General features: G+C 38.4%; 1 protein-coding gene across 1 annotated transcript in view; it reads left to right on the top strand.

The window, feature by feature from the left end:
- dync2h1 (dynein cytoplasmic 2 heavy chain 1) overlaps nt 1–21977 on the top strand; it is a 463334-nt gene that overhangs the window by 362140 nt on the left and 79217 nt on the right. The window lies entirely within an intron of this gene.

Below are 21977 nucleotides of genomic sequence, written 5' to 3'. Positions count from 1 at the left end.
GCAGAGCTGACAAGATTCCCCCCACTTGACTCTTCTGCTGAGGTTCTCCTGGTGCTTGGCAGAGACACCATCTGAGCACATAGAGTATGTGAACAGTGCAGTGGTCAGCATGATACACCTTATGCTCGACAGCTGGGCCTGGGTTGGGTCATAGTGGATGAACTCTGCCTGGATGGTGCTCATCACCCCACTGTCAGTGCATTTAAGTTTAATGTCCTGGAGAATGTGTGCCCAAGTCATTTCTGACAGAGTAGTATCTATCTGGAAGTGAAGATTGTAGTCTGGATCAGGACAGGTTGTCTTCTGGTAAAGGTGTATTTGGTAGGTGGAAGGCCTTCAGAAGTGTAATTTTCAGCCACTGCATTTCATTCATTTCAATGCTAACTACACACTTAGCGGCCACTTTATTAGGTACAGAATAAAGTGGCCACTGAGTATATTTCAAATGTACTCATTGGCCATGGGTTAATGGCACAGAAATTCCTATGCTATCTACCTGAAATTCTAGCCCATCTTACTTATATGGTGATATGAAAACAGAAAACCTGGGGTTACCTCTGGTGTTGAAAGAAACAGTATAAATGTTGGTTTTTCCTCTGCATGTTTGGGTAACATTAAAGCCAGTGTAGACCAGAGCCATGCTGTTTAGTTCTCCCATCAAACCATATGAGTACAGATCAGATTACTTGGTATTGCATTAAAGGAATTCTATGTCAGTATAGAATACACAAATGGAATCTGTTATTTTCCTCTATATTGCCTCAAGATATTCAAACTTATGGTGTAGGTGTAAATAGGCTGAATAGTGAGGACATGTGTAGTAGACTTTCTTCAGGTGAAGATTGATCTACACTTAGAATGTTCTTCATGTATTATTGTGCAGGGTAAAGCTTTTAGATATGATGTGCCACATACTTTCATTTATATCGCTTTTATAATTATGTGAATTGATTGTTCCATATTTATTATAATCATTGGTAGTGTTGTGGTAAGCTATTACAGCACAGGGTGCCAGAGTTCAACTTCAGCCTCGTCTGTAAGGAGTATGTCCTTACTGTGGAATACATGGGTTTTCCCAGGGTACTCCATTTTCCTCCCATTGTCCAAAGACGTACCAGTTAGGTTAGGTTAGGGTTAAACCAGGGTTGTCTGGTGTTGCAGGGGTAGCTCAGCTCAAAGGGCCTATTCTGTACTGTATCTTAAAATAAAAATAAATAAATATAAATGTCCCTAAATAGTAAGTAATTAATTTTATGTTGTCCACGCTTCAAAATAAGTAATTATATGATTCTGTATTGGCTGTTGTACAATCGTGGTAGATCTAAAATGAGCTTTGTAAATAATTTCAAGTCTGTGCCTAATAGTAGAGTCCCAGCAAGTACGTTTGTATAACATGTATAGAGCTAAGTACTTGCCCTATCCAAAGCCAAGATCTGAGGGCCATGCTTGCTACCAAGGGCAGTTTGAGATACATGATAACTTGCTACTGTTTAACTCTTAATACATTAATGATTACATAATAATACATCAAATAGAGACCATCAGCTGAAATAGATTACATTTATGTTTCAGCTTCTTTGTAAATGATACCAGAAAGCTTTTGTATGAACATTAGAAGTGTTTACCCTTAGGAAACATGGTCTAAATTACATATACTTTAACTTATTTATGCAAATTTGTAGTGCCTTGAGCTATAAACATGAAATGCTGTCACATCTATCTAATTTGATGGATATCCTTGGGTTTTAAATATACCTAGTTAAAATAATAATTACAAATGAGATGTTCTTTTGATGCTTATTAGAACACTGCTCAAGGTTAGAGGGATGATGTATCAAAACTGACACCAAATTGTGTACAGCGTACTGCATTTTGTTTTGAACAATAAAATATATTTTAATGCATCCAATGCAGTTACATAAATTCCATTTAGAGTAAAATTTCAGTTTTGTTCATTAACCTTTATAATTTAGCATTAAAATAAATAAATTTTGATATCTTCGCTTGCAATGGATTGGATTTTTTTTCAGGTTTCTGCTGCAGTGCAGTAGACAAGACAGTTTTCAATAATCTTGGTATTTCCTGTGCATTGATAAATAAATCCCTTGGGTTGCCTGCCTGCTGAATTTCAACTTGCCAGAAACTGAATATATTAACTGCATAGATTGTGCCTCCTAGTGTACGTGGCTGAAATTAAGAATTCTACAGCAGAACAAAAGTAGCTAAGAAAAAAATAATTTGTGCTTTGTGAGACACTGACATATGCCAAATGTGAATGTGTGGTACTGTTATTTTTGGAAATAATAGTCTGAATATAAATTGACAGTAACATTAGATAATTGAGTTTATTAATAAAGATGTGGCATTTTAAAACCTCTATATTTGTCATGCAGCTAAGAAGAATCAGCATGAAAATTAATGATATCTGCCTCACCCGTAAAATTATTTTGCTTTCATGTGTCAAGGTTGGGGAATGTAAAGAGGACAAGTGGGTCAATGCCCTTCACAATAGCAGTAGCTCTCTGTTCTCATTATCATTCCACTTTAAAGATTAAATAATAGAAGTTCGTTCCAATTTTTGAATAACATCTTTTCAACCTTTAAAGCACATGTTCTACATCATTGTGTCATTATATATAATTTAAGGCCACAAACCCTTTTGAAAAGGATTGTGAATATATTGACTTCATTAACAATACGTTTTTGCATGGTTCACAAGCAAATTGTAGTGAATGTACTGAAAACACTTTATTTTTCTTTTAGTTAGCTTGCATTTTCTTTTGATTTGGTGCTCTTTGAAATTCAAAGTTAGTTAGCAATACTGAAAAATGAGAAATCTGCTTTATTGCACATCTAAAGTATTAACAGACTGGATTGTAGTGACTAATACAGATAGCTCCAATAATATTCAGCTATTAAAATTGAATTCAATTGTGTACTTGTGCAAATCTTGGACTTAGGTCTTCTGAGTCTATGAGTGTTTAGAAGCTGAAAACTTAACCCTATTACTGGATTCATCATAGAATCTAGCAATGGGTGTGTCATTGCTGGGGTCCAATGTCAGATCAAAACTAAAAGCAGAATTTATTTTAGTTGGAATAATAGAAAAATATCAGGAGGCAACCATCCATGACCAATAAATGTAACATTATTTTCTAATCTGTTTATGTAACAGCATATCTTTGACATTGATAAAATGTACTACAATAGCTAGGTGCTTATCAAAAGTTAGGCATTGTTACATGAATCTTATATTACATATATGAAATGTATTAGACCAATATTCTGTAGAGTTGCAATGTACTCTTAACGAGCATATGGCCTCCAGTAATGTGTAAGTAATGGATGCATGCAGCTCATGGGTGACACAGTGATGCAGCGGCTCCGGGGAGCTGGTTGTGTCTCTCCGTGAATATGTGGGATTCCATTGAATGCTTATGTTTCCTTCCACATGCAAAAGGTGAACTTAAGGAAACAGACTGCATATTGAAAATTAACCCTTTGTGTAGGTTACTAGCAAAAAGACTGAAAGGAGAACTGATAGGCATGCTTACGAGAATAAATTGCCTGGGTATAAAGAAACAAGGAGAAAAAGGGAATGGGTCAGTGGTATTGCTCCCCAAGAGCTGGCACAGAGCTTTTGGGTCCTTGTCATTGTTCACAACAATAATTACTGGCCGTTGAATTTTTTTATCAGAAGGAATTCTCCAGAGTAGGGAGAGCATTGCAGCCAAACAGAGAGAGGTATCCGTTGTATTTATCAGGGGAGAAACCATAGGGTTCAAGTGATCTGTTTACATATGGTCAGTCAGCACTCATGCCTAAGTCCAGCCCTGAGCCCCATTGCTGACTGATCACACTTCCCCTCAAACACCAACCCTCACAGGCAACCTTTCCTTGTTGGCCATGCTGAAGGAGTATCAGCAGAGAGCACTGATTTATTTCAGGCTTCCCACAAAGCATTGCTATTAGTAACACATCTCTATAGAGATAAGTAATGTTGTAATGACACCTCTTAGTGCTGAATCCATTGGTATCTTATTGCTTGGCATGCAACTACAGTACTAATTAAAATACCAGTGTGATTGTGAAGCAGAGTACCATGGGAGTTGAAGAATCAGTCACATATTTAAAATGTACCTAAATGAATCAGTGTAATGCAATTCGGGTGAGAATGGGGTTCATAGACAGCATCTTCTGCAGAAGTGTCTAATTCAGGTATCTTCATTCATGGTTGTTGCAGTTTCAAAAAATTGGATGTGATAGTTTTTAAAAACTCATTGCTTTGGATGGAACATTTGGAGTTAGCTTTCTTTCAGAAAAAATTGTAAATTTTAACAAACATGTTGATGGCCAATATTTAGCATTTAAGGAATTATTAAGTAGTCCATCTTGCATATAGCCTGTGCCAACATGCATGTGCTTTTTGATTTATAAGCATCCGTTAGTCTCAAGAGACCGTGGATTTGTGCCTTGGAAAGTTTCCAGGGCGCAGGCCTGGGCAAGGTTGTATGGGAGACCGGCAGTTGCTCATGCTGCAAGTCTCCCCTCTCCATGCCACGGATGTTGTCCAAGGGAAGGGCAAGGGCCGGTACAGCTTGGCACCGGTGTCGTCACAGAGCAATGCGTGGTTAAGTGCCTTGCTCAAGGACACAGCACGCTGCCTTAGTTGACGCTCGAACTAGCGACCTTCAAATCTCTAGACCAATGCCTTAACCACTTGGCCACGTGTCAACACGCTTCTTGATTAATGAAGCACATATGACCATATTGTGTCATAGCACATTTTTGCCATATATGCTTGAGAGTTCTGGGACTGATTCCAACCGTAGGTGCTATCTTTGTGGAGTAGAATGTTTCTCCCTGTGGCTCCACAGGTGGTCCAGATCCCACATGCCAAAGATGTGCTAGTTCAAAGATTGCCAATTGTAAATTGACCATAGTGAATAGATGAGTGGATATAAGTGTCAGAGAGGAAGGAGGTAAGAGTTGATGGTAATATGAGAGGAAAAAAAAGGGGATTAGTTTAGCTGGGTGTTTGACAATTGGTACAGTAATAATAGGCGGAAGAGCCTGTTTCATCTACCGCTCTATGACCCTATTATCCTGTGGTGCCTTCTCTCTTCAAAGAACAATGTATTTTTTGCAATCATATCTGCTATCAGCATTTTTATGCAAAATTCTGTGTTGTTATAGTCTCATTACTAATTGTAAAAAAGTATTCTTTTCAAAACGGAACACGAGAAGAGAAAATGTTCTGAACGATAAACCTTTGATCATTGATATTTCTTAGTGATTAGTATAGGATGTAGCATGTTTACCCTTTAGAAAATTTATGCATTTCTATTTTTTCCAGAGGAACCAATTTCACATGTTGGCACTTCCTAGTAATTTAAAAGTTTGAATGCCTTTCAGCAAGACCTTGAAGGATATAACCTTTCCAGCTGATGTTTTATTCTGCCGTAATTTTTTGGATATGTTGAGGATTGTTGGGGAATATCACTCAAGACTGATTGTTATGAGTTCAGTTTTAAAATAGTTTGGGTTGCCATTGAGGCAACTTGCCTGTAGTTTACCTATTGATAATCAGAGATGAAGACCTTGTAAAGTTGAGCCAACCTTTTCCAAAATATCCATGAATGTTGGGCCCTGTTCAAATTGTACACTTTAGGCAGATTAAGAATAAATACTATGTTAACTCGTCATTTATACTGGATCTTTGTGGGAAAAAAAACAGGTTAGGAATCGGTTGTATTATGGGAATTATGACATTAGCATTCATCTTTCTCACTGATATGTGGAACAAATAATAGCCTTGCAGTCGATGTCTTTTCAGGTCATAACTGATATTCTTCCCCTTTTTAACTTCATGTACAGTGTTTTTTTTCTTGTCTATTCAGAGGACAAGTTGCATCCATTGTTCTTGTTAGTTAGTATTAGCCAATGGAAAATCTGATAAAAATATTTTTATTACCTACTGATAGATGAATATTTGGGCTCCTCTCGGTATTATATCATGAACATAGAACTGTATTTAACTTCTGTCATTGTTGATGAGACCAAACCTAGGAATTCCATGAGGTTCTTATAGTTTTTCGAATGTAAAATGGATATCAGAGAATACAAAATGACATCAGCTTATGGTGTACATTCCAGATCAGAATCCTGTTCTGTGACAGAATCATTAACGGCTCCAGGATGGAATATACGATTCCATGTTCTGGGTTTTGCTTAGTGGTCCATATTTATTTGAGGCTTCTATCCTGAATACACTTGAGCCAGGTGTATAGTTTTTGGATTATTGACACTAACATGCATTATTGAAGGACTTGTGGAGGTTGCCATTATAAAGAAATGTTTATTTAAAAATGCATGACAGTGGAGCTCTTCAAGACATATCAGATTTACACTGGTGTGATTGCATTTGCAATTTACTTTCATCCTTAAGAGAGAATCAACTACCTTCTGCCTCCTCATTATCATTTGAAACTCACTGGTTAAATGCTGCTGAGACCTTGGATTCAATTTTGACCCAACCTCTTCCTTGGATCTCGGGAATCTTCTGCCTCAGAAAATTGTGCTTGGTAACTCATCAGAAGTATTTCAAGTGCAAGTAGGTAATATTTTGTAAGATTGGGGTAGTAAGGACTATTGGGATCTAGAATAGAGATGAGGCCTGCGATTGGTCAGAATGATCATATTCAATTGCAGGGCAGGTTGCTTACTCCTGCTCCTTATTATGTTTTTTGTGCCTTTCTACTCCAATTTCAGGCTTAACTCTTTTTTTTGTTTCTATGACCCAAACTGAATTTAGTACTCAAAATGAGGCTTGATAGTCACACTTTCAAGTATCAATATGCATTTCTGAATTTTAAGAAACTGATAAAACAAAATGGCAGTGTAACTGCCTGAGGAATTCACAAGGTCCAGCAGCTTCTGTGGAGGCAAAGGGGTGAGCAATGTTTCAGATTTTTACCCAAAGACCCTTTATCCTCCACAGATGCTGCTTGACTTCCTGTATTTCTCCAAGAGTTTGACTTATGCTCCAGATTCCAGCATTTGCAGTCCCTTATGTCTGACAATGTAACTGGTTGTACACAAGAATTCCATGAAAAGGGAAAATGTCAAGGTTTTTGTTTAAGATTCTGGTAGTTGTAGGTGGAGGAAGCATAATCCTGAAAATCAAGATTGTCCCAATCCACTGTAAGAGACAGTACATGGAGGGTAATAGTAAATCTGTACTTATATGGAATAATTATTTAATTTAATCAATTCATACTATTTCCAGGTGTTGCTAAATGGATGTGAAATAATGATTAAATTAATGCACTGACAACTTTGCCACCACCTTGAGGGTCACGCTGGCGACTCTGTGTTGGCTGAATAGCACCTTCCAGTTTAAATGGGTAAAATCAAGATATGGCCAATGTTATCTACAAGAAGAGAAAAAATATTCTAGCCTTTAACCCAGCCCGCAAGATTTGGCCTCAGACAAAAAGAATAGCCTATCTTTCACAGGATCAGCTCTGCCCATAATAGACAAGGTGAACTATAAGATTGCTGGTATCACACAAAATCAGGTGGACAACAGAAAAGACATTTATGAACTGTAATAATATTTTCAGTGATGCTCTTCAAAGAACAATTATTGATACATATCTTTTCAAAATTAATGATGAAATTTAATATGGCAATATGTAGTAAATATTTAACTGAAAATTTTTAACCATTCTTTTTCTGTTCTCTTCCACAATTCCAATATCATAAGCAATTTAAAAAAATATTCAACATTTTCTCAGTGGGCAGACCAATGTTCATTCCATATTTGTCAATTATGGGAAGGTATTAGATTTCAATGTAGCTGTGGGCCAAGGTGCAGAAGCAGGATTAAGAAGGGGGTCTGGTGTAATAAGATGGGAATAAAGTAAGGCGGAGTTAAGGGCTAAGAATGTAACTGAGGTTGTGCTAGTGGATCCAGGATTATAGAGACAGGGCTGACATGAGGGAAAAGAGCTCACAATTCAGTTATGGAGCTAAATTAAAATTTACCTTTTTGCTTTCTAAGGTTTGTTGCAATAGCTGTAGATGTAGAAAAAAACCAGCCACGGTGGCTTTTGGGGAATAAACCTTTTTTTTTTCTTTGCAGCAGTCTAAATGACTTCCATATATCAAATATAGCCTAAACATGACATTTTTCCTTACTACTACTTATAACATTTTTGACAGTTTTGCAACTGAAATGTTTGTTCCCATTTATATAAAGGTAGGAATATTGTTAGATTTGGTTTGCATGGAATTAAGTTTACGGTATTTCTAAGACCCCGATTAATTCTGAATAGACCTGTTCATTAAGCAGGAATTTCGCATTAAATGTGAACAGTGTGATCATTTTGACATCTTAAAAACATTCAGACCCATCAGCTGCAGGGTGGCCAATTGATCTGAGCTCGGGAGTTAATTTCTGAAACTAGATTAATGCGTCTTGTCTTCTTATAAAAGGAACGACAAAGGAATTGATGGTCTGGAGGGTCGTTTATTTCGTTAGAAAAATAGATATAAGGAATAAGAATGTTCCTCTTAAGTTACTGTGAACAGGTTGAATTAACTATTCAGCAGAAAAATTGCTTTTTGTATTTTGCTCAAACATATACTAGTTTTTATTGGCTGATGAACATTACAGAAGTAAGTTACTAACTTGTGAATTGAGTCATATTCTATTTGTTGGTCTACTTTAATGCAGGTGTTAATCAGTATGCGTAATGGAAAATTGACTACAAAAACATTAATAGCAATATTCTTTTCATGTATCAAGGCGTTTTATTGGATAGCCCTGGGTTAAGCTGCTAATTATAAAAGAATGTGGGTTCTAATTGAAGAACAAGAATGAATTGAAAAGAATTGTATGTACCCTCATTTCCTGGTTCTACAGAAATTGTTCTGTAACCAGAGTTCAGCTCTCTCAGGTATTAATTATTCCCTTGTCCCAATGCTTGTTCCAAGTTCAAAGTAAATTTATTATCAAAGTATATACAGCTTATGTCACTATATACAACCCTGAAATTCTTGCAGGAAACTCTATAAATATTATAACCATAATAGAATCAATGAAAGCTCGCAGAACAAGGCGGACAACCAATGAACAAATGACAACAAGCAGTGTCATTTGTCTACAAAAAGAAAGAAATAATAAATAGACAATAAATATAAAGAACATGAGATGAAGAGTCCTTGAAACTGAGTCCTTAGATTGTTGGAACAGTTCAGTTATGGAGCAAGTGAAGTTGAATAAAGTTACCCCTTCTGGTTCAAGAGCCTGATGGTTGATGGGTAATAACTGTTCCTGGACCTGATGGTGTGAGTCCTGAGGCTCCTCTACCACCTTCCTGATGACAGCAACAAGAAGAGATCATGACTGACATAGGTGGTGGTTCTTCCCCCCACAGCTAGAATCAGAGAAACAGATTTATTAGAGTGGGGGCTCAGAAGTTCCTTCTAATAATGATGAGAAAATGATTTATGCTCTTCAAGGTATGCTTTCTTGGAGTAAAATGAAGCGCTCCTATTTGCTTGCTATCTTACTCTCCAGCCGGAGGTTTGTCTACAGTAAAATTTCTCTAGACAATGTCAACCCTTATACTATGCCCATATTTGTCTCCAGAATGATTTTCAACTTCATTGACATGAAAATAGTTCTTGTTTACTCACAAAATGAGCTTTCATGAGTTTCCATGGAAGCTAAACCATTCAGAGGAACAACACTGACAACACGCTATATGGCAGTTTATCCATATCACCTTCTACTCACTGCTAATACGACACACTGTTGACAATCACCTTTGAAACTACAATGATTTTCTGCAGTCAAAACCAACTTCCAATGGATATTTATATATATTTAAGATATTTCTGGCTGAAAAGCATGGAGATGGTATCATAGGTATGAGAGACAACACAGTCGTGGAGACCTTATGGGAGGAGGAACAGAAGAGGATACCTTTCATGACTTTATAGTTCAGGTTTATAGGAAGAGCTCCCAAAAAAAAAATCACTCTGATTTTTGAATTTTCTCCCTGTTTAGAAAATATTCCTTTCCCTTACTCCTTCTGCCTAAGTGCATGACTGTGTACTTCCCTATAGTATATTCAATTTGCCATTTCTTTGCCCATTTCCCCCAGTCTGTCTAGGTTCTTCTACTGACACCCTGCTTCATCTACACTACCTGCCCCTCCATCTTTCATCACATCATCTATAAACCTGGTCACAAAGCCATCAATTCCTTCATCCAAATCATTGAAATACAACCTGAAAAAAGTGGTCCCAGCACTCACCTGTGGCACACCACTAGTCACCGGCAATCAATCAGAAAGACCCCTTTATTACCACACTTTGACTCCTGTCAATCTATCGATGCTAGTACCTTTCCAGGTACATGGGCTCTTACCTTGTTAAGCAACTTCATGTGCATTACCTTGTCAAAGGTCTTCTGAAAATACAAAATAAACAACATCTACTGTCCTTTGTCTATCCTGCCCATTATTTCCTCAAAGAATTCCAACAGATTTGTCAGTCAAGATTTTCCCTTTAGGAAACCATGCTGACTTTGGCCTATTTTTCATGTGCCTTCAAGTACTCCAACATCTTCCTAACCTTTGAAGTCAGACTAACTGACCTGTAATTTCCTTTCTTCTGCCTCCCTCCCTTCTTAAAGAGTGGAGTGACATTTGTAATTTTCCAGTCCTCTACTATCATTCCAGAATCTAGAGATTCTTGAAAGATCATTACTAATACCTCCACAATTTCTTCAGCTACTTCTTTCAGAACCCTGGGGTGTAGTCCATCTGGTCCAGGTGACTTATTTACCTTAAGACCTTTCAGCTTCTCAAGCACCTTCTCCTTAGTAATTGCAATGATACTCACTTCTGTCTCCTGACTCTTTCACATTTCTGACATTCTGCTAGTGTCTTCCTCAGGTTCCTCTGCAATTTCTTTGTTCCCCAATATTACCTTTCTAGTGTTATTTTCCAGTTGTCGTCTAATATCCACTTTCATCTCTCTCTTAATCTTTATATATCTGAAAAAAATATGGTATTCTCTTTTACATTACTGGCTAGCTTGACTTCTTATTTTATCTTTTCTCTCTTTATGGCTTTTTAGTTCCCTTCTGTTGATTTTTAAAAACTTCCCAATCCTCTACATTCCCACTAATTTTTGCTATATTATCCTCCAGTTGAAGATGGTGCTGGTGAAGCTCAGGGACTACATGCTGGTGGCAAATAAATCAAAGAAAACAACTAAATACTTAAATAATCACACTTTTTCTGGTAAACAATCACTGCAAAATATTGCCTGTAACTTCCAAGTTGGAGTTGAGCTTCGAGCCACCTGTACAACCTGACATTTTTGTGGTATGAACTGAAGTCTCAAATTTTCAGGATGGTTGCCATGTAGCAGATACAGTCCGAATCGAGGTTGGGGCTGAGCCAGAGTGGGAGGAATGGTGCAATGTATTTCCATTGCTGGAGTGGACTTGGAGGCAATTTGATGCAGCACAACTGAGGCAAGGCAGAGTCAAGACAGAGCCTGGGCCCAAGAATGAGTAAGGACCTGAGGTTTGATTGATTTAAATTCAAAAGGTTGAGTACAGGCTGAATCAAGGCAGCAAAACTCAGGCCCCTGAGCATATCAAGGTGGAAGGACCCAGATCCAGAGCAAGGAACGACCTGAGATTTGGGCGTTTTAAGTGGCAGGCTAGATTGGAAAGGTCAGGGTGTCAGGGCCAGAGGCGAGGATGGCTGATTGATTTTACTGCTCCGTGAGTTTTACTCGTCTCTGCACTGAACTGAGGTTGTGGCGTACAACAAACAGGCTTCTGAATCAGCTGCAGTGATGCCTAGCTGTGGACTCACTTTCATTTCTGAATACTATTTGCTTACCTTTATTGTTTGCACTATTTAATTTTTTCTGTTTGATGGTCTTCTGTTTTAATAGATTTTATTGGGTTTCTTTGTTGTGTGGCTGCCTGTAAGGAGACGAATCTCAAGGTGTGTAAAGTGTACATACTTTGATAATAAATGACCTTTGAACTTTTGAGCTTTGTCATCTCTTTTGCTTTTCTGCTGTGTTTGACTTCCCTTGTCAGCCATGGTGGCCTTATCCACCTTTGGAATACTTCTTCATCTTTGGGGTGTATCTTTCTTTCACCTTCTGAATTTTTCCATTATACGCCAGCCATTGCTGTTCTGCCTTCATTCCTACTAGTGTCCCCTTCCAATCAACAATGGCGAGCTCCACTGTCATGCCTCTGTAGTTTCCTTTACTCTTTGGTAGTAGTGATACATTTGATTTTATCTTCTCCTTTCAAACTGTGGGGTGAATTTTATCACATAATGATCACTGCTTACCCAGGGTTTCTTTACCTTAAGCTTCCTAATTAAATCTTAGTCATCACATAACACCCAATTCCCTAATGGGCATCATGGTTATTCTTCCGATTAGGAATAATCCATGTTGCTGCTGACCTATGCAACATTCCACAATTTTCTGTCCATTGCTTACTGCAGCACTATAAATTCACCAAAGCTTCATACTCAAGGAGAGAAGCCTTCAATTGTTTTTCCTTCAGTTCACATGAGCAGATTATGGGCAAGGTAATTTGCCTGCTTTGCAGGATTTTCCAAAGTATTGATATTCATAGACTGGACTTACTGTATATAGCATGACTTTTTACAGAGACCTCTTTGGTAAACTTTTGCCAGGAGCACCTGACTTGGCCCTGAGGTTCCCTGTGTAATTGCACTAACAACAAGATGGACGTAGTCCTGATATGGAGTATTTACCTAAAATGTTGGCCATCCATCACAGTTGCTGTCTAACCCACTGCGTTTCTCCAGCAGTTTTGGTGCTTCAGGTTACAGCATAAATAACATACCTTTTGCCTTCTGCTGTCCATAAACCTACCTTGGTTCCTCTGAAGTCCTGAGAGAACTTTCCTTCCCTATTTCCACCACTGTAACATTTGTTCTTAATGTTGCACCCAATGTTTGGAAAAAGTGCTGTTTGTTTCTGCCCTCCCTTTAAAGCTTGTCTTATGTTGTTGTAAGTGTGAAACTTAGTGTCAGCAAGTACAGGATTTTCCAATGCATCAACACAGTAATGGCCATTAAAACTTTCACTATGTTATTTAAAACATGGCAACTGTAATGGATGAAGTGGCCTAGAAATTGTAGAATGTGTTCATGGGCTTTTCTTTCTTTGGAGTATTTATTCCCAATACGACTGTGTCTGCGTTTGAATTAGAGTTTTATATCTCTGAGCAAGTAGTCTGTAGACAGCAAACAAAATCAATTTCCCATGTATTTCTTTTAAAGAGCAGAGGGAATAAGAAACTTCTTTCAGTAAAAGCAAGGTAATTTCTCCAGAAAATGCATTTGGTTAAAGATAGTAATGTATAATTTATGTGCATGAAAATAGGCTGAGTCATATTTGGCAGTGTAGGCACTAACCTTGATTGACAGCAGAATTCCTCAATCTTTTCCATTCTGGCTGGCTCTAGCTCAGTCACCATTGACAGCTTTTACTTTATTGCATTAGTCTTGTGATGAACAAGCCTACCATCCTGCAAAGTGCTGATGTGTCTAAATAATAACAGCAACTAAACAAAAATGAAGTACTATCAGGAAAAGAAGCTTTTGGTTGTTGAAGTTAAAAAAAGGTTATTACAAAGCTGTGATTGTAGAGTTGATATAGATTGAACTTTCAAAATATGTAGGAAATGCAACATGCACAGAAAGCTGAAGGACACTCATCCTCTAGACTTTTGCAAAGGCAGCACCTCATGGAATAATTGCAGATCTATCATACTGCCTGTGTGTATCAAATAAGATGACACAACTGAATACAAGTCATTGTTGAATCTGTTTTGTGCAGCAAGTTATCAAATAGTGCACATAATTCTCAGATTGCTGAAGGGAATCAGATTCATAGAAATTGACAGTGCTAGTGGCCTTGGTGCTGTTACACATGGTCTTAGTGAAGAAGATGCCAAAGTTCTTTCACAGTTATGCCAAATTTTGCTGTAAGTTTACAAGTTTACAGATATTACCATAGTGAGCTACATCAGAAATAATGATGAGGAAGGAGATAGCTTAGTGACATGGTGTCAAGACTTTAGAAAGGGAGGCTGTGCACATTCTTCTGTCTATATCAACGCTATTGAGGTTGAGAGGGTTGACAGCTTTAAGTTTCTGGGTGTGAGCATCAGCCATAGCCTGTCCTTGTCCAATCATGTTGATGTCACAGCACACCTTGGGAAGTAAAGGCATTGGTGAGCTTTTACCGTCGTAACAGCATAACTTTTTGAGAGGAGCAAGACCATTGGAGACTTCTATACTACCTGCCTGCACTTATTGCACTTCCTGGCAGTCAACTATTTCCATTCTTTCTGTACTTAGACAATGACTAACTCATTAAATGTATTATCTATGACATTTTTCATATGCTGATACTTGTAGTTTTTCCAACTGCTCTACGCAGCTTGACAGGAGCTACAACTGGACATTTTCTTGTTACTTTGATATTGGAAATGTCCCTGATCTCCTACGTCCTGCAGGAGAGCATATGATGGCTCCCTGCTTCATATCCTTTATCCTAGGTCTCTGCTACTAAGAAAATTCTCATTACACCTTCCTCTCTGTTTATACCTCTTGCCACTGTTACGCCTGCAGCCCCCTCCTTTTTTGAGAATCGCAGGATCACTATTGATTTGGGTCAGGAGACCCAGGAAATGAGAGAGAGATGTGCGGAATGTCTTGACCACCCCGCCCCCCCCGGCGATATAAAGCTACGGGAAACGGCCATTGTCTCTTGGAGATGGAATTGTGTATTAAAATACTGTGCTCCATGGAAGCCCTCAGGCAAAGTGGGCTGGTTGGTGGAGGGATTGCATCATCCCAACCTGATTGACATCTGCGACCCTGTGAGTCAGAATAAAAGAGGGTCTGTGGGAACAGCCTCCTCAGACGCACCAGAAGAAACACTAGCGATCCCGTAATAGCGAAAGCCGGTGGGAAGGTCACGTGCGTCCGGTTCCATTTGCCCCGGAATCGGTGTGCCTTTACCACGGAAGAACGGTTTTTAGCTAACAACGGGGAAATCAACTTCCAACAACTCTTGAAGGATTGACATCATAAAAGGAATGGGCAAGTTTTAACCCGTCTTTCTCTCCAACCAAAAAGCTGCAGCTTGAATGAACTAACAGTGACTTTTATATTTCCATTGGACAATACATTATCCCCTAGACAACGATAGAGCTATTTCTTATTGATTATTATTATACCCGCGCTTTTAGATTTAGTATTGACGACGTATATCATCTGTATGTTTGCATTGATATTATTTTTGTGTATTTTTATCAATAAATACTGTTAAAAATAGTACCATCAGACTTCAACGGACCTCTCTTTCTTTGCTGGTAAGTGACCCAGTTACGGGTTACGCAACACCACCAATCTCATAAATGCTGTCAGTCCCACTGCTTCTTCTTTGCCTTACTTCACGTACTTTCTCTCCAAGGGTATTTTTGGTTATTGGAATGGTTAGGGAAGCAGAGGTATCATGTATAACCTTGAAATGGTTCTATGTCATTATTTGGCTTGAAGAATGCATTGTGAAGTTGCATGAAGCAAGACTTTAAACATGTTTATAGAAGCATGCCAGTATGTAATACTAGTGTCAGTTTTATTTCAGTTTTCACAATCAATGTAAGCTGTCAGTGTTCTCAATGTTAAGTACAGCTATGATCTTTGAAGCTCCAGAAGAAATGTACCACAATATAAGCACCGATCTGGTTCTTAGAATGGTGCTACCGGAATATTGAAGTACTGTTTTGTTTGACTATATCCATGTATGATTGATAATTAAACTTGAACTTGAAAATGAGAGATTAGTGGGACATGGACAATAAGGTGGAGAACATGACCTACAGCATGTTACTTATGTTCTTGTACACAGCAGTCCTCCAGAGCTGTAGCTGGGTTGACAGGAGGTATTTATAAGGCCTTGAGTACAATCTCTAAATCTGTATTTTGTGGAAGTCTGCAAAGTAGACAAGTGCCTGTGCTTTCTCTGCCAATTCCTTTTGGAAAAGATAAAGTTGATTAAGTAATGTCCCCTTTCCTTGAATTTGGATAACCTCCCTAATGCAGTATTGACCAGCAAATAGAAATGTGGCAGAGATCATTAGCAGCTGCCAAGGATGATCTTGTGTGTTGAAAGTTCCATGTGTGTGAATTTGTGTATGAATGTTAGTCCTTTAGGGTTACATAGTTTCAGGGGAATGGAGATCATAAAATCTTATGGTTCTCAATAAACAAACTTGTTTCTCATATCTTTGAGCTTGAATTTCTTGGTGAGATTTGTGATTTTGATATAATTTGGAAGCATTTGTGCTAGAGGAGAGGGGAGAGTGTGAAGGAAAACAAAAATCCTACCAAAATGAGGAGATGGATTACCCAACACACGAAGACTGAAAAATATGTAAAAAAAATCTTCACTTTCAGTTCCGATCATAGCTGGGATTTGTAGTTTGGGTTGCTCGTGTTTGCGCATGCCCCTTCCTTCACGCATGCACAGTTCCTGTTGCTCTTTTTTTTTGGAAACGGTTGATGTTGCCGCAGTTTCCTGTTCTGTATCACCGAGGTAAAATGCACTTGACCCCAAGGCTCTTTCATGGCTGCCGGCCTTGATTCTTTTCCAACTTGTGTTGTCTTCAAAGCAGTAGCTTTCTTCTGCTTTTGTTTAGGAGACATATCTTAAGACAATCCTGAGTAGTTTATAAGTAATTTAAAAAAGTATTTACTAACTTTTCTTCACTTAAACATTATTTTACTGGTTTTTTATGGGAGAGCTGGATTTCCACATCTCGATCCTACTTCCCCCAAATATGAGGAATATGAGGTGGAATCAGATTCTCTGGATAAATCAGACAAAGACGAAGAAACAAAGAAGAGCAACAGGAAGAGGTTGGAGGTGATGTTGGAGACATAAAAAATCTTTGGTGCAAATAATGCATTAATTAAAAGTAATAAAAAAAGATATTAAAAATATGAAGATTACGTTTGATAAAATGATGAAAAGACAGGATAAAATGGACAAGAAAATTAAAAACTTGGAAGAAATAACGGGAGACACCATTGATAGAGTGAATAAAATGGAAGATAATATTTCTGCCTGGATATCAGAAAGAAAACAGTTGTTAGAAAAAGTGGATGTACTTGAAAATTTTAACAGACGAAATAATATTAAGATTGTTGGACTTAAAGAAGGTATAGAGGGAGAGGATCCAATAATTTTTTTTCAAAAATTGATTCCAGAAATTTTGGAAATGGAAGAAGGAACCCAGTTAATTGAAATTGAAAGGGCTCACAGAGCCTTAAGATCAAGACCTCAAGTTAATCAAAACCCACAATCAATCTTGATAAAATGCTTAAGATATCAAGATAAAGAAAAGATCCTGAAGGCAGCTGCCCAACGTGCCTGAAAGAGAAACGGGCCATTGATGATAGAAGAGAAAACAGTTCTTTTTTATCCTGATATAAGTTATGACCTTTTGAAGAGAAAGAAGGAATTTAACCCACCGAAAAAAGTTTTATGGGGAAAAGGGTTATAAATTTATATTGCGCCACCCAGCAACTCTGATAATTTTTTTGGATGACGGAAAAAGAAGATCTTTTACTGATTATTGGGATGCAGAAGAATTTGCACAACAACTCCCAAATATTCGCTAATCACAGCCAAAGATTTAAAAGTGAAACAGATTAAAGATGAAGACAGGAACAGTGAATGGAGTTGATGGATGTTTAAGGACAGAAGAATATTTAAATATATTCTTAATTATATGATACAGGGGGAGAAAGGTAAAAATTTGAGAAATATTAATCGAGAGGAGTGATATTTTTTCTTCTCATATATACTTTTTTATGTTACGGGGGAGCTGGGGGAACTTCGGATTGATTGCTACGGGATTCACGTGTGTAATCATGGCAATTGCCATGACCCGCACAACAGGGGGGTAATGTTGTGTTTTTTCTTTATTCACAACATTAGTAGGGGGGTATTTTGTTATCCTTTTTCTTTATAATCTATTTTTCTTTAATCTTTCTTTCTTTGCCTGGACAATCGGGGGGGGGGGGGGGGGGGGAGGGGCAGGAGAGAGACACATAGCAACATGGAGAATTTTAGAACGATTCCCCAAGGTACTACGAAAGTTGAAAAGTTAGGTATTACTATAGACTGTTAAAATAATGACTAATTTACTGAATTTTTAAAGTTTTAATGTTAATGGGCTTAATGGACCGGTGAAAAGAAAAACAATTTTAACATGCATTAAGAAAATGAAAATAGATATAGCTTTTAGCTGCATTCCATTTGAAAAAACTAACTTATAATTTAAGAGATAAATATGATATATTTCTGAAAATTGGGCGCCCTTATTTACAAAAGATAGGATTAAATATATAGGTGCTCTGAAGATAAAATTATTGGTTATTTGGGGAAAGAAATAAATATATATACTAAAGCTATTATGAACTCCATGGAGCATGTGGGGATCTTCTGATATCCAGGCATGCATGCTTGCTTGCTTGCTTGCTTTCTTTCTTTCTTCTTCCTTCTCCCTTCTCCCTCCTCTCTCTCTCTTTCTCTTTCTCTCTCTCTCTCTCTGTTGGGGGGAGGGGTTAAGGGGAGGGGGGGAAGGGTTGATAATTTTTTTCCCTTCTGTAACCATTTGAAAATTCAATAAAAAAATTTTATTAAAAAAAAATTGTTCAGTGCACAACAGGTCACTGACTCCGGTATGGTGCAACACTTGATCTGTTGTTACTGAGCAGTTGAAGTTTACATTCCATCTGCCAATTTCAGCCCATTTTTCTAGCTGGTCCAGGTCCTGCTGCAAGCTTTGATAGTCTTCCTTGATGTTCATTACGCTCCCTTACTTGGTGTTATCTACAGACTTGCTCATCCAGTTTAGTACATTATCATCCAGATCGTTGATATAGATGGCAAACAACAATGGACGCAGCACTGATCCCTATGGCACTCCACTTGTTACAGGCCTCCAGTCAAAGGGACAACCATATACTACCACTCTCTAGTTTCTCCCATAAAGCCAATGTCTAATCCAATTTACTACCTCAACCTGAATGTGAAGTAACTGAATCTTTTTGACCAACCTTCCAGGTGGGACCTTGTCAAAGGCCTTGCTGAAGATGATATAGATGACATCCACATCGTGAACTACCAGCTTTCCTGGTAGGGATGATGGAAGAGCAGAGATGGCTGATGTTTCTGGGAGTAGATCACGAGGCGCAGGATAGACGTGTATCACAAAAGAATTAGTTCTCAAATGGCAGGGGTAGGCAACCGTGGCTGACAAGGGAAATTAAGGATTGCATAAAAGCCAGGGAAAGGGCATATAAGGTAATAAAAGTGAGTGAGAGTTTGGATGATTGAAAAGCTTTTAAAATCCAACTAAAGGCAACTAAAAAGCTATAAGAAGGGAAAAATGAAATATGAGGGCAAGCCAGCCAATCATATAAAGCAGGATAATAAAAGTTTTCTTCACTTGTATAAAGAGTAAAATGGAGGTGAGAGTTGATATTTGATCACTGGAAAATGATGTTGGTGAGGTAGTAATGGGGGACAAAGGAATGGCAGATGAACTTAATGGGTACTTAGCATCAGTCTTCATTGTGGAAGACACTAGCTGTGTGCCAGAGGTCCATGAGTGTCAGGGAGCAGGAGTGAGTGTCATTGCTATTGCAAATAAAAAAGTGCTAGGCAAATTGAAAGGTCTTAAGGTGGATATGTCACCTGGGCTAGATGGACTACATCCCAGAGTCCTGAAAGAGTTTGCTGAAGAGGGGTGGAGATAGGTGGAGGGGTGGGTGGTGCTGAGGAAGCAATGAGATTGTAGCAGGACTTAGACAAATTGGAAGAATAGGCAAAAACAATGCAAATGGAATACGGTGTTGGGAAACGTATGATAATGCATTTTGGTAAAAGGAACAGTAGTGCAGACTATTATCTAAATGGAGAAAAGGTTTAAACATGAAAGGTGCAGAGGGACTTAGAAGTCATCATGCAAGACTCCCAGAAGGTTAATTTACAGCTTGAGTCTGTGCTAATGAAGGCAAATGCAATGTGGCATTTACTTCAAGGGGAATAGAACATAATAGCAAGGAGTTAATGCTGAGTCTTTATAAGACACTAGTCAGGCTACACTTGGAGTATTGCCAACAGTTTTGGGCCTCATATCTCAGAAGGGATGTGTTGTCATTGGAGAGAGTCCAGAGGAGGTTCACAATGGTGATTCCAGGAATGAAGAGGCTATCATATGAGGAGTGTTTGGCAGCTTTGGGCCTGTACTCCCAGGAATTTAGAAGAGTGCAGGGGGATCTCATTGAAACCTACCAAATGTTGAGGAGTCTAGATGGGGTGGATGTGGACAAGGTGTTTCCTATGGTGGGAGTATCTGGTACTAGAGGCCTCAAAATTGAGGGGTAACCTTTTAGAATAGAAGTAAAGAGATTTTTTTAAAGTCAGAGAGTTGTGAATCTGTGGAATGCTCTGCCACAGATTCTGGTGAGGGCCAAGTCCGTGAGTATATTTAAAAAGGAAGTTGATCGTTTCCTGATCAGTCAGGGTATCAAAGGATATGGCGAGAATGCAGGTGTATGGGGTTGAGTGGAATCCAGGATCAGCCATAATGGAATGGCAGAGCAGACTCAGTGGGTTGGATGACCTAATTCTGCTCCTATGTCTTATGGCTTATGGTAACTTTCCCAAAACTCTGTAAGGTTGATTAGACATAACCTACTATCACGCATGGAGCCATGTTGACTGTTCCTAATCAGTCCCAGTCTATCCAAGTATTTACATAGCCAGTCCCTTAGGATACCTACGAATAATTTATCTACTACTGATGTCAAACACACTGGCCTATAATTTCTTGGGTTATTCTTAGAACCTTTCTTAGCTATCCTCCAGTTCTCTGGCACCCCACCTATTGCTAAGGCCCCTGAAATTTCTGTACTAGCCTCTTGCAAGGTCCAAGGGAACACCTCACCAGGCCTTGGGGTTTTATTCACTCTAGTTTGCTTCAAGACAGCAGACACCATGTCCTCTGTAACCTGTACAGTCCATGACCTCACTGCTGTTTTGTCTCACTTCTACAGACTCTGCATTTGTCCCTTGAGTAAATACAGATGCAAAACAATCTGTTTTGAGTACTTCCCCTTCTCTTTCAGATCCATGCATTCTGATCTTCTCAAGGATCAATTTTGTTCCTTGCTCTTAATATAGCTGTAAAAGCCCTTGAAAATTTCCTTCACCCTGTCAGCAAGAGCAACCTCATATCTTCTTTTAGCCATCCTGATTTACAAGCTCAGTACTCTCAAAATTTTATTTTAGAAGGCCTCCCACTTACCATGCATTCGTTTGCCAGGAAGCAACCTATATTGGCCTTTCGCCAATTTAGAATCTTAACCTGAGGGCCAAGTTCTTCCCCATAACTATCTTGAAACTAATGGCATTGTAATCACTAGATGCAAAGTGTTCCCCTACACGAACTTCAGTCACCTGTCCTTTTTCATTCCCTAGTAGGAGATTGAGTATCACGCTCTCTATAGTTGGAACCTCTATGTATTGGTTAAGGAAACTTTCCTGAACACATTTGACAAACTCTATCCCATCCAGCTTTTTTTTTTACAGTATGGGAGTCACAGTCATAATGTGGAAAGTTAACATCACCTACTATCACAACCTTGTGTTTCTTGCAACTGTCTGCAACATCTCTACAAATTTGCTCCTCCAAATCCACCATTGGGTGGTCTATAATATAACCCCATTACTATCCTCATCCCTTTTCTTATTCCTCAGTTCCACCCATATAGCCTCAGTTTACTCTTTAGCACTTTACACTT

Source organism: Hypanus sabinus, chromosome 3 (assembly GCF_030144855.1).
Source record: "Hypanus sabinus isolate sHypSab1 chromosome 3, sHypSab1.hap1, whole genome shotgun sequence".
Classification (NCBI taxonomy): domain Eukaryota; kingdom Metazoa; phylum Chordata; class Chondrichthyes; order Myliobatiformes; family Dasyatidae; genus Hypanus; species Hypanus sabinus.
Note: the sequence above shows the minus strand (reverse complement) of the source record. Positions and strands in the feature narration are given on the sequence as shown.